Here is a 14,530-nt window from a genome sequence, read left to right on the forward strand (position 1 = left end):
ACTCTACAGGTAGATATTACCACCTAAGAGGAAACAGGACCAGTGAGGTTAAGTATCATGCCCAAGGTTACACACAGAGCCAATATTCACATTCAGGTAGGCCAGACTCCAAAATCTCATACTTTTTGTATGATTTTTAAAAGCTGGCTTATAAAATTCTTACAGCCTTTAATTTGCTTCCTTCATAATTTCCTTCCCTAATCTTTAAGGGGTTCTAATCTGAGGCCCACCTTCTCATTATTTAGTTGGTTTTTTTTTTTTTTTTTTTTTTTGGCAGGTATTTGCTGGCGAATCAGCTTTCTGTAGGGAGAAACAGAAACCACAAAAACAGAAATGACGGCGCAAAACGTGGCACATTTCAGGGAGTCACCGCTGTCCCGCGCAAACTCGACTTTACCTGCGTGCTACTCCTCAAAGGCGCCCTTGCAGTTACTCAGCTACATGGTTTGAGACTGGGCGGGAGATTCAGGCAGGCTCCGAGGGCACAGCGAGTGGAATCCGCTCAGCTCAGTGAACCTGAAGTTGTTCATTGCGGAGCCGGTGCCGGGTGGAAGAATTCAAGGAATGCAGCCTGATGCCACCGGCAGCCCCAGAGACCGGTCAGGTGACAGGCTGCACCTCACCCAGCGGAGTTACCTCCCAGTGCAACGCTCTGTTTCCTGAGGTGAAACACAAAGCCTGCTCCAGTAAAGGAGAGTTGTTTTTAACAGAGAAAACAGAACTCCCTGTGTTCGTGAAAATCTATACTTTCCCAGGGAAGAATGGGGGGCGGGGGCGAGCCACGCAGGAAACAAATTTCAACAGGAACTCAAGCAGGTGAACGGAATGGCTGTAGGGAGCCACCTCTCAGAGCTCCAGGGGAGGAGAAGAGAACTGCAGCTTCATTAACACTTCCCTCTCCCTGAGATCTCACAAACGTTTTGGAAACACTGAGTGTTCGTCCAGGAAGAGTCACCTCCTAAAGAAAGTATCCCTTTACTCTGCCTCTAGAGTAAAATTGTTGAAAGTTGAAGTATGCGGGAAGTTGCTAATAAACAGAACAAACTTCACAACATACGTACTCTCTTTTTTTCGTTATTTGCTGGGAAGCTTTTCATAGAAATCCACGTGGACCAGAAATATTGGATTTGTACTTTTAAATATTGCAGCACCACTCAGGCAAAAGGTTTATCCTGCTTAATCTACTGACACTCCGATGGAGAAAAGGGCACTGGAACCTTCCTTTATTCTTTAAACAGTTAACAGTGCACTTTAAAAAGCAAGGTTTTTAAGACTGCGTTCTTCTCGACCCCTAAGTCGTCTGTTCCTGTGGTAGATCTATAGCTATCAAATCATCTCACTTCTGGCAATGAGTACAGGCAGCTATCCTGCAGATAATCTCATCTTTGTGCTCACTAGGGTTTGTCTACTCAAAGGGTGTGGTCAGGGTGGCCACAGTTAAACCAGGTCATATGTTCCAGGAGAACGACCTCGTAAATCTGCCTAGACAGTTGGTGATCAATCATATTTTTATGCCATCCACATTTGGAGAACTATCCCCTTGAAGGATTCCTTTATAAAAATCAAGAATCCAGTCATTCATGAGTAGCTGTATTTTTTCATTAGTAGTTTTTCTAATTTACAATATACTAATGAAGTTTCGTCTTTTAATGGAATAGATGATATTGCTTTAGCCTTCCCTTTTAATCCTCTATTCATTATTACTGATTTTTAATCCCTAGATTTTTATCCAGTTTTATTTTTTTAAAGGGTGTAGAGTCCTGAATTGGACACTCTATGGAACTCCAGTAAGAAGAGCAGAGTGATAAGAGTATGAGAATCTAGACTCAACTGGGTTCCAAGCTCAGCTATGCCATTACCTGCAGTGTAAATGTGGGCAGGTTAATTAGACTCCCTGAGCCTGGAATTCCTCCTTTGCTCCTGAGGATTGTGATATGGGTTGCTGGGAGGTTTAAGGAGATGATATAAAACATTTAACACAGAGCCTGGCATATGGCAACCACAGAAAAAGTGCCAGCAATCATATCCTTAAGAGTACTATTATTCCTATAGATGGTCCACCAGTTAACACATCCCCATGCCATACCTTTTAAAAATTAATCCATGACTGTACTGTTCACTAAATTGGGTTCACAGAGCTAAAGATGTTTAGGTTGTTTCCATTTGAGCCATATTTATATCTTTGTTGTCCTTTCCCTATCTTAGTCATCCTGTCCTTACCTCTGGGTTGTTCACTTTTCATCTGTAAACTTCATTCTCTTGAATGGGTCCCTGTTGATTTTTTGGCAACCTTATCTTGTTTCCTGGAGAGATAGTTTTACGGTGATCCTACCCACACCAAGGTTGAACAATAACAGTGAATGTTTTTACAGAGCAGAAATGGGCTAGAATACAATGTATCTCAAACTTTTTGTGGCTGGGTAATCCAAACACCTGAGTTTTCCATGGAAGTGTAGCACTCCTTCCCATGTTTATTAGTGAGAAAGGAGTGGCCCTCCAGGGCTCCAGCTACTTTCTTTACTACTTTTCAAGGTGACCTACACTCAATGCCCACTAATAAAACATTAGTGGCTTACTCTACTATGCATCTGTAGATTCTGCTAAATGAAAATATACATGAACCGGAGGACTTAATCGCCACACTATTGGGATACTGCCTATAGAATAATTGAAACTCTTGGGGGAGATTTCAATCACCATAATTAACTTAAGAAACCAACTTATTCTGAAGAATTCAGCCTCTAGCTTGCAACTTAGGTTAGGGTATACCCTGGCTTCCTCACTTCAGAAAATTCTAGAATGGCAATATTTATTTACATTACGCTTTAGACTACATTACTCTGCATCAAAACATTTTCATTTTATTCACCTGTATTAAAAATGCCCATTAACAAACTTAGACCCATTTGGGCTCTAGAAACTTTCAATAAAGTTCTCAGATTTTTCCCTTGAAAGAAAGGATTACAGATTCTTTTGAAGGAGCATCTTTTTCACACAGCGTGAAAGGACTACAGGCGTTCCCATGGGAATTGGCTGCATACATTTCAGCCCTTCCCACAAGATGTCTATTGTTCCCTGGATGTCTCTGGGCTTCCTTGGCTGTGGCGTGCTGCTACACTTCACTTCTACTGAAAGCCTCTGAGTCTGGCTTATTCTAAGCAATGCTAAAGGCTTCAGCCCTGTCTTTTTGCTAGAGTACATACGATCTAAGTTTGTAGCAGGCTTATTTCATAAGTACATGAAAAAAATAGATTTGGTGACCTATTTAGTCAAGAGCCCAAAAAACTACTTAATTTTGATTACCTATTTCAACTTATTAAAACACAAATAGGAAACATTTCCTTCAAAAAGGATGAGAAACACTTATCTTCAAGTCTAATAAACTTTCCAAAATCAAGGCTTTTGTGACTTGTCATAATTTTATAGTGTATTCATTTTCACCTGTAAATGTTGACTTTGTTGGTCATTTTTCTCTGGAATAATACAAATCTTGCTGAAAAATCCTAATTCAAATTCGTGGGTTTGTTCTTCCAGAAGATGTACCAAAACTCTCAAACTACATGGAAAACTCAATGTTAAATGTATCTTCATTTACATTTAAGTTTCATGTACCAAATATCTATGTGACCAACTCAAATATTTCTCTAAATATTTTTTTCTGCTTTTTAAATCAAAAATATATAAATGTCATTTAATCCAATGGTTGATTACTACAACAATTTAAGTGTGTATCTGAAAGAGTAAAAAAGTGGTTAGATTTAATTATGATTTGTAAGATATCTGAAACACCAAAGGAAAAAACGGCAGCAGCAACAAACAGTAATGGTGACCCTGTTCAACCCACTGACTGTAATGATGCTATAATATTTAATTTTCTTTGAAAATCCGTAGGCAGAGCCAGTTTTTTTGCTGGTTGCAAAATGTTGATTGAGGTAAACAAAAGTATAAAATAGAAATGAGACTAGATTATTACGGAGTAAAACAAAAATGCACATGATATGAATCTAGAAGCACAGCTTTCTGCTCCTGAGGCCTAGAGACATGTTTTAATAACCCACAGAGAAGTGGCATTTTTACTCTAATAACCGAAATGCCTGCATACATGGCTAGACACACAGCTCCCAAATGTGCTTTATCTGCATAATCAGCCAGCCCCTGGAAGTTTCTCAGCTCCATTCTCCTATCCCCCACTCTTTGCTTCTTTGCAGCCTCTGACATTTACTTTAATTAGCTTTTGTTTTTGCTGAACAAAAGGTCATGAAAGAAGATAGCCATACCTCGTTGCACAGGAATCTCTGGTCATAGAAAATAGAAGGCAAAATCCTTGATCTTTAGAGCACTGCAGCTGGGACCCATGACCATGCTCAGAGGCAGCCTTGCAGCTGCTGTCCAGTCCTGTGGGCTGCAGCCGCGTCTCTCTGAGCTGCCTGTCAAGCCAGTGGTACATTTCATTCCCTCCCCATTGACTCACCGTGCGGAATCAGGCAAATGAGTAACTTTTCTTCTCTCTCCCAAACTTCTGCTTAGACCTAACAATTGGCACAAAGCTTCACTTATTTCTACACTAGATTTACAGATTTCTCTGAGCAGATCTGTAGTTTGAAAGAATTAGATTTGCCTAACAACCAGTAATTTAGGTTCTGTTAATGAATAACTCACTTTAAGAAATCAAGGAAGTTTTAGGTTAATATCAGATATGGGGCCTTTTAGCAGGCATCAGGAAAAAGGCTTGGGGAGGGAATGGAGGAAGGGAAGCACTGGAATGAAATGGTATTTAAGCCAAATATGATAGAAGAAAAATACCACAAGAGAAGAAAAATAGCTAGGGTAAAGGAGCAAAAGTCTAGTCTAATTATACTATTGGTATTGCTTACGAAACACACAACAATTTAATGAAACTTCCCTGGTAGCACTAGAGATTTTTCTGAACCCTCACGGTTCCTTCTTGCATCCACTCAAATTTCTAACTCCTTCCTTTTACCATCCAAATATAGAACTCGTCTTTTCAAACCTAATTCATTGGGGATCCCTCACAAGCACTCCCACATCGCCTCATCTCTCTCTCTCTTTTAAGGAGAATGCACTTTAAAACCTCTAATGCATAAATTAATTGGTGGTGCCCAGTGGATTATTATATCTAGAGGCTCTTCTCTCCCTTTAAGTGTATGGCATGGGCTTTCTTCCCTTATTGATCTGAGGTTTTGCCTTCACATAAAGTGATAAAACATTTCTGAGTCTCTCCCGACCGGAACTTTCAGTCAAACCATGTGAGGGTAACAGGGAGGGTGGGAGCGGGGGCTGCAGTGGGGAAAGTCAGGTGTAAGATGTACAAGTGGAAATAAAAACATTTCCATTCAGTGGCAATCATGCTGCATGTAAAAAAATTACTAGTCCAATTAAAAGGACTACTCATGGGGTGAAGATTACTTTCTCTTGTGTTTGACACTCAACATTCACTTACTCTACTTTTAGTCAAAACTGCACCCAAATTTCCCTTGGGAAACCATGTCCTTTGGGTACAGCTGATGCCCATAAACAGGATGGGCCTTAATTGGTCTTACCCAAATTAGAGTAATTGCATTCCTGTGATCATAGTGACTAATGCAGGGCAGGTGTGTGACCCCTTCTAGGCCAATGAGAGGACAATGATGAAAGCTCAGCTTTGGGAGTAAAAAGTCTAAGCTGCTGGGCTTGATGATAAGAAGGTGTAAGGTCTGGCTGCTATTGCCCTCTTGCCACCAAGAAAACTGTTGACTTTATTTGGGCCCCTTAAACCACCTGCCCCTAATGCTAGCAAGACCTACCCTTCAGTGTACACTAATAAATTCCTTAATAGCTTAAGTGATTTTAGATTGGGTTTTCTGCCATTTACCATTAAAAAATTTCCACCTGACAGAATCAGCCTAACCTAGTTTTGTGGGAAGGCTCTCCTGGGTGCAGCTCATTGAAAATTAAGTGGACTAAGAGACTCAACAGGAACTATCTATGACAAATGGGCTCCTTCAGTGACAACCACAGGCTTCCTCTGACAACTAGTAGATGCAAGAAAGGCCTGGAAAGGAATGTAGTCATTCAGTGTACCTGAAAACAGGACGTTCTAAATTATTTTTTCCTAACCAGCTACATAGTCATTTCCTCAATACTTGAGTCCCCCAAAATAATTAAATTTAATCTCTTAGACTTGCCTGGCAGTACCTAGCCACATACCATTTGACCTCAATACCCTTGTCATGGAATCCATCCATTCATACACAATTTTCAAAAATTTCCTAAAATCACTTACGCTATTAAGGAATTTATCAGTGGACACTGAAGGGTGGAGCTTGCTAGCTTTAGGGGCAGCTGGTTGAAGAGGCCCAAATGAAGTCATCAGGTTTCTTGGTGGCAGAGTGGCAACAGCAACCAGATATTACACCTGTTTGTCAAAAATGTGTTTGAGTAATCAGTTTTACAGAGTATTGCTTTGTCTTTATTTTTCCCCTCTGTTCTTGTCTAACTCTCACTCCTTCCCCTCCTTTGGGAAACTTGAAATAAAACATTGTCTGTAAACACAAAATCAGACAAAGACGTTTTCTTTACAGAAAAGAGGTAAATTCTAAGGCAACTTACATAGGTGAGTTACATATAAACACTGAGAACTTCTGAATGATTTCATTTTCTATAAACAGTTTTTCTTACCTGTAATCATGAAAGCTCCTGTAAGCACACCATTTCTATGGTCAGCCTTCCAGCTTTGAAGAGTCCATTGCAGGCACAAAAACTCAGACACAGCCAGGAACTCCCTTTTGGCTCAGCAAAATAGCATGTGGCATGAACTATGACAGTCAAGTTTCTTTCTTTCTTTCTTTCTTTCTTTCTTTCTTTCTTTCTTTCTTTCTTTTTTTTGAGAAGAAGTCTCGCCCTGTTGCCCAGGCTGAAGTGCAGTGGTGCGATCTTGGCTCACTGCAACCTCTGCCTCCTGGGTTCAAGCAATTCTCCTACCTCAGCCTCCCTAGTAGCTGGAATTACAGGGGCACACCACCGCACCCGGCTAATTTTTTTTTTTTTTTCAGTTTGTTTGTATTTTAGTAGAGACAGGGTTTCGCCATGTTGGCCAGGCTGATCTCAAACTCCTGACCTCAAGTGATCCACCAGCCTCAGCCTCCCAAAGTGTTGGAATTACAGGCATGAGCCACTGCACCTGGCCAAGAGTCAAGTTTCTTTAAGAACAGGAATAGGGCCCTATGGCTAAGGTTTATTCATTTTTTTTCATTATAATAAAGAACATTTTGATAAAACATGCTCCCAAATTAAAGAAGACTCATTATTCTCCCAAACTAGCTCCTCCTTCCGTGTTTATTTTGGTGAGGGCCCTCACCATCTACCAAGTATACAAACAGGAAAGCTGAGTGTCATCCTGTATTTCTCCCCTTCCTTTTCTCACCCACATCCAGTGACTCTCTGGGTCTTATCTATTCTGTGTCCTTAACATTCTGGATAGATCCCAAGGTGGCCCTCGATGATCCACTTTCTGGTGTTTATTTCCCCCTTGTGTAATTTTTCCCACTTGAGTATAGGTGAGACTTGTGACTTGCTTCTAATGAATAGAATGAAGTAAGATGATAAAATGCTACTCCTGTGATTGCCTTATATTGCTAAGGCTCCATATTGCTGGTAAACTTCCTCTAGAGAGTCTCCTTGCTGGATTGATGGAGTAATGGGCCATGTTGAGAAAGCCCACATGACAAGGAACTATGAGTAGAGTCTAGGAGCTAAAGGTGGCCTGCAGCCAACAACCAGCAAGAAGCCAGGGCCCTCAGTCCTTCAGACACAAATGAATGAATTCTTCCAACAACCTTAGTGAACTTGGAAGATCCCCAGACAAACTTCCACATGAGAACACAGCCCAGCCAATGCTCTGGCTACAGCCCTGTGAGATCCTGAGCAGAGGAACCATCTAAGCCAAGACTGAACTCTTAGCCCACAGAAAGTATGAAATAATAAATGTGTGTTGTTTAAGTAACTAAGTTCATGGTAATTGTTACAGAGTAACAGAAAATGAATATACAACAATTTTCCCCCTATCTACTGTCATAGATAAATAGCTATTGTCTTTGTAAATTCTTCATCCTTTCTTGTCTGGCTATTGACATTAGTCTCTTCAAAGGTCTCCCTGCCTCTAACATGGCCTCTTCAACTTCATTCTCACTTCTGCCACTAAATCAGCTTTCTAAAATAAAATATGATATATGAATCTCTACTTAAAATTCACAAGTGGCACCCATTACCTGAGGATGAAATCAAGTTCCTTTGCTTGGCACACAAGGGACTTTGTAATCTAGTCTGCACCTGACTCTTCATCTTTGCTTCCCCTGCTTATGCACACACAACCCTGTGTAGTGAGGTCACTACACTCAGAATACATCCAAGAGCCTATCACTTTTCACCATCTTTACTACCACTGTTGTCTGTGATCAAAACACCATCATCTCAACTCTAACTTGGATTATTGCAATGGGTCCCTGGATTCTGTCTTTGGTATGCGAAAATATAGTCTAAACAGAGCATCCAGGTGATCCTACTAAAATACAAGCCAGAACTGACTCTCCTCTATTCAATACAGTGCAATGGAATGGCTCTACATCTCACCCTGAGTCAAAGCCAGAGTCCTTTCAATGATTAACAAAGCCCTATATGATATGGCTTCCCCATCTCCCCCACATCTTCAACTTTATCTCTTACAATTCTTTGTTTTGATCTCTCTGCTCCAGTTACACTGGAGCTACACAGAGTTTCCTTGCTAATCCTTGGTCACAATAGGTAATTCCCACCACAGAGCCTTTGCATTCGCTCTTCCCTCTGCCTAGCATGCTTTTACTCCAGAAGTTCACATGGCTTGCTTCTTCACTTCCTTCATATCTTTACTATACATTACCCATACATGTTTCCCTTGATCAATCTCTGTAAAAGAGCAACATACCCTCCCTTCCAGGCATGTCTCATTTCCTGCTTTATTTTCAAATTTTTGTCCATAGCACTTACTATCAACTGACATACTATAAATTTACTTATTTATTTCTTTTTAAAAATTACCCTTCTCTTGCCACTGTCTCTAGAATATAAACTTTATGAGGGCAGATACTTTATTTGTTCGCTTGATCCCTAGACTTTGACATGGTATCTGGCACTTAATATGAACCCGAGTTGTTGAATAAACTTTGAATACATGGGTGAAGGTAATTTAAGCTCAATCAAACTCTCCATGCAAAACTGTGATTTAGAAGTAAACGATCTGGTGAAGGATGACTGTAGAAACCACTGTGTCATTGAATTTGGTAGCAGAAAGCTCTGTCCTTCATGGGCAGATGTGGTAGCAAGAGCAAGTTCCTGGCTCAGCATTGGCACCTGTGGGGGCAGTGGTGGTTTCCCATAGGACCTAGTACAGGAGCAGCAGGGGCTTCCTCATAATGCCTGTTCTCCAGTGTGGTTTTGATTATTCAGTTCTCCCAGCAATTTTGTGAATTTCCATTATCATAATAAAATCCATAACTGTTTAGTCACCCAAGAAATGCTTCTGTCACTTGCAACTAAAAAACCCTGACTGATGATATATACTCGTCACTCTCCCTTCTACTTCTGTGCCTTGCTCCTGCCAGTCCCTCAATCTCAAACACCATGATCTGTCTATAAAATGCCAACTCATCTTCCAACCATAACTCTTACCTCTTCCTCTCTGGAAAGATATGCATGCCTAGTAGAGCTGATCACATCCTCCTTTGTCTCCACAGGGTAACTCGTACAGACCTCTACTATATAATTCTCATTCTCTCCCACTAGCTGACAACCCCTCAAGGACAGGCATGAGGTTTTAACTCATCTGAGGAACCTCAGCTCTACTACTATTAGCACAAGGAAAGAATTCAATAAAAAATTCATGAATGATGCTTTCTTTATAAAAACATCAGTGAAATAACAATTCTATAATTGAAAATAATTCTGATGCAGAAGGAGAGGGACAGCAAAGAAACCCATTGACTGATATGCAAATTTTTCTTGCCAAACTGGTAAAAAATAATTCTAATTTTTCCAGTATTAGCAAAGAGAAAGAAAGGGGACATATCCTTTTACTGAAAAAATGCTAGCCAACCTGATAGGAAAAATAGAGAAAAGATGCAAATTACCAGTATCAGGAATAAATGAGTTAACATCACTACAGATTCTGGAGATATTAAAAGGAAAGTAAGACAATTTTAAGGAAATTTATGTCAATAAATTCAACAACTTAGATGAAGTGGACAAATTCCTTGAGGACAAAAACTGTCAAAGCTCACTCTAGAAAAACTGGATAACCAGAATAGCCCTATATTTATTTACTTTAAAATTGAAAGTATACTTAAAAACATTCACATAAAGAAAATTTGAGACATAGATGGCTTCACTGGTATTCTACAAAATGATTAAGAAAGAAATAATAACCATTATATACAAATTATTTCAGAAACTTTATTTCACAACTCATTTCATGAAGCCACCCTTACTCTTATATCAAAACCAGACAGTGTGGTGTCAAATCAAGATAGACAGATGAATCAAAACAGAACTCAGAAATAGAAACACACATGTATAAACAACTCATGTTTGTGTAAAGCTATTTCAGTGGAGAAACAATAGGTTTTTTTCAAAAAACAGTACTGGAACAGTTGTATATCTATATGCTAAGAAAACACTCTGATCCATAGTTAATTCCACATATAAAAATTAACTTCAAATAGATCATAAACATAAAAGTTAAAACTATAAAACTTCTAAACTAAACATAAAACAAAATTTTTATGAACCTGAGTTAAGTAAAGCTTTCTTATATATGACACCAAAACCATGATTTATTTTTAAAATGTTGATAAATTACTTTATAAACTTAAAAATTTTTGTTCTTCAAAAAATACTGTTAAGAGAAGGAAAAGACAAGACATATACTTGGAAAATATATTTGCAAAACATATTGCTGATAGAAGACTTGAATTCAGAATATATGGGCTCCAGGAAGTCATTTATAAGAAAACAAAAAACCTAATAAAAATGGTCACGAGATTTGCACAGGCACTTCACCAAAGATCTATGGATGAAAAATAAACATGTGAAAAGATACTCAACATAACTAGTCATCAGGAAAACGAAAAATCAAAACCACAATGAGCGACTACTACATAAACCTATTAGCATGTCTAAAATTAAAAAAAAACACACACACACAACAAAAATTAACTCAAGATGGATTAAAGACTTAAATGTAAAACCTAAAACCATAAACCTTAGAAGAAAACTTAGGGAATCCAATTCAGGACATAGCCATGAGCAAAGACTTCGTGACTAAAACACCAAAAGCAATTGCAACAAAAGCCAAAATTGACAAATGGGATCTAATTAAACTAAGGAGCTTCTACACAGCAAAAGGAATTATCATCAGAGTGAACAGGCAACCTACAGAATAGGGGAAAATTTTTGCAATCTACCCATCTGACAAAGGGCTAATATCCAGAATCTACAAGGAACTTAAACAAATTTACAAGAAAAAAACAACCCCATCAAAAAGTAGGCAAAGGATATGAACAGACACCTCTCAAAAGAAGACATTTATGTGCTCAACAAACATATGAAAAAAGCTCATCATCACTGGTCATTAGAGAAATGCAAATCAAAACCATAATGAGAGACCATCTCGTGCCAGTTAGAATGGCGATCACTAAAAAATCAGAAAACAACAGATGCTGGAGAGAATGTGGGGAAATAGGAATGCTTTTACACTGTTGATGGGAGTGTAAACTATTTCAACCATTGTGGAAGACAGTGTGGCGATTCCTCAAGGATCCTCAAGGATTCCTCAAGCATCTAGAACTAGAAATACCAGCAATCCCATTACTGGATATATACCCAAAGGATTATAAATCATTCTACTATAAAGACACATGCACACCTATGTTTATTGCAGCACTATTTACTATAGCAAAGACTTGGAACCAACCCAAATGCCCATCAATGATAGAATGGTTAAAAAGAATGTGGCCATATGCACCATTGAATACTGTGCAGCCATAAAAAAGAATGAGTTCATGTCCTTTGCAGGAACATGGATGAAGCCGGAAACCATCATTCTCAGCAAACTAACACAGAAACAGAAAACCAAACACCGCATATTCTCACTCATAAGTGGGAGTTGAACAGTGAGAACACATGGACACAGGGAGGGGAACATCACACACCTGGGCCTGTTGGGGGGTGTGGGGAAAGGGGAGGGAGAGCATTAGGGCAAATACCTAATACATGTGGGGCTTAAAACCTAGATGGTGGGTGGATGGGTGCAGCAAACCACCGTGGCACATGTATACCTATGTAACAAACTTACTCGTTCTGCACATGTATCCCAGAACTTATAGTATAATAATTAAAAAAAACAACCTGACCATATCAAGTCTTTATGAAGATAAGGGGCAACTGGAACTTCTTATACACTGATGATAGGAATTAAAAGTGGTAAAACACTTTGGAGAAACCATTTGGCAGTTTCTTAAAAAGTTGCATACAGGTTGAGCATCCCTAATCCAAAACCTGACATTGGAAATGCTCCAAAATCCAAAATTTTTTGAGTACCGACATGACACACAGAGGAAATGCTCATTGGAGCATTTTGGATTTTAGATTTTTGGATTAGGGATGCTTAACCAGTAAGTTAATGTAAATATTCCAAAAAATTTTTTAAAAATCTGAACTCCAAAACATTTCTGGTCCCAAGCATTTCTGATAAGAGATTCTCAACCTGTACATGGATTCAGCCTTTCTACATCTATGTATTTATCTGAGAGAAATGAAAACACACGTCTATGCAAATGCATATGAATGTCTATAGCAGCTTTATTTGTAATGTCCAAAACTAGACAAAAACCAAATGTCTATGAGAAGATGAATGAATAAATAAATTAGGGTATATCCATACAATGGAATACTACTCAGTAATACAAAGGACTGAAATATTTAGATCTAACAACATGGATGAATCTCAAAATCATTACACAGTGTGAAATAGCCAGTAAAAAAAAGGCTGCTACTGTATGATTCTATTTAAATAAATTTGTGAAAAATATAAAGTAATCTGTAGTTACAGAAGGAAGATCAGTGGTTGCTTGGATATGCTGGGGAGGGGAGCAAGAGCTGTGAGGGAGGAGTTATAAAGAGTCATGAAACTCTAGGAGAGGAGGATGTGTTCATTGTCTTGATTGGGATAATTTCACAAGTATACATATGTCAAAACCTATAAGAGAGTACACTTTATATATGTACAATTATGTCTATTATACCTCAACAAAGCTGTTAAAAAATCATCACCAGTACTGGCAAAGATGAAAAAAAAGACACATTCTTATACTGTTGGTGTAAATGTAAATCACTATGACTTTTCTGAAGGTCAACTTGGCTTGTCAAAATCTATAAAAATGTGTATCTTTGGATCCAGATATTCAACTTCTAGGACTTGGTTATAAAGATATTCATCACAGTGCTGTGAATGTCTTATAATAGCAAAAAATGGAAAGGGAAAATTCTCGCCAAGACTTGAAGTCAGAGGAACGTGACAGTTCATACAGAAAAGAACAAGTCCATGTTCCGCTCACAGAAATGGCTCCAGGTGGGAGTCACAAGAGCAGTGGAGGAGTCTCGCCTGATGGCTCAGACTCAAGTTCCTAAGGATTTGGGCCCAGCTGTGGCTGACAGTGAAAGCTCCTCCTCTGAAGCTGAACATGTGACAGAGATCTGAGGAGCTGAGACCTTGGGACCAAGCTTGGGGACCACTGAGGCAGGGACCCAAACTTTAAAAGCAGCAGCTCTACAGCAGTCTTGGATAAGAGCCTGGGCAACGGACCAGTCCTCGGTGACCCACAGTATGGCATCTACAACACTGATAATGGTAAGCTTGTCAGACTTGATCTCTCTCTCCAGCTGGCATTTGGAAGCAAGACTAGCCTAAACTGAGAAATCTCCAACTGGAGACAATGGAGACATGCTTGGCATAAAAGAAAAACATTGTATTTTCTGATAGTAAGGAGAAGTGAGAAAGTGAATATTAATTAGAAAAATAAAATTTTTTTAATTAAAAAAATTAAATGTGACCACATTTGTTCCCTAACACAGTGAAGTGGGTCCTATGGCTTACATATTTATACTTTTTTTTTAAAAAATAGAGATTATACTGAATAATATAATCCCTTTTTTTACATATGTTGCAAACATCTTTTCAGATAAATAATATTCATCTATATCATTTAAATATAAAATAATATTCCGTTTATATTCTATAAATATACTGTGTTTTTTTCATCCTAACCATGCTCCAACATGTGGATATTTTGTTTGTTTCTTTTTTTTTAATAGAAATTGATCCATCTCTTATCAGGATGGAGTCTACATTTCAAGAAATATTGTGAACAGTGGCTTTTCTAAGACCAGAAAAGTTTCCACAATACATTTTCCAAGGACAGTGAGAACCTCTTCATTCTTCATT

General features: G+C 38.7%; 1 protein-coding gene across 6 annotated transcripts in view; it reads right to left on the reverse strand.

Annotated features, from left to right (window-relative positions):
- Positions 1 to 14,530, reverse strand: part of VEPH1 (ventricular zone expressed PH domain containing 1) — a 274,555-nt gene that overhangs the window by 239,031 nt on the left and 20,994 nt on the right. For 2 of the 6 annotated variants that reach the window (XM_063602998.1, XM_063603001.1), the window contains exon 2: positions 6,284 to 6,415. The exons of 3 other annotated variants lie outside the window; for them this stretch is intronic. The gene's annotated coding sequence lies outside the window, so the exon portion shown is untranslated. Of the gene's footprint in view, positions 1 to 397; positions 770 to 6,283; positions 6,416 to 14,530 lie in introns of those variants that run through there. One more of the 6 variants, XM_008956082.5, reaches the window with a different exon arrangement.

This window comes from Pan paniscus, chromosome 2, assembly GCF_029289425.2.
Source record: "Pan paniscus chromosome 2, NHGRI_mPanPan1-v2.0_pri, whole genome shotgun sequence".
NCBI lineage: Eukaryota > Metazoa > Chordata > Mammalia > Primates > Hominidae > Pan > Pan paniscus.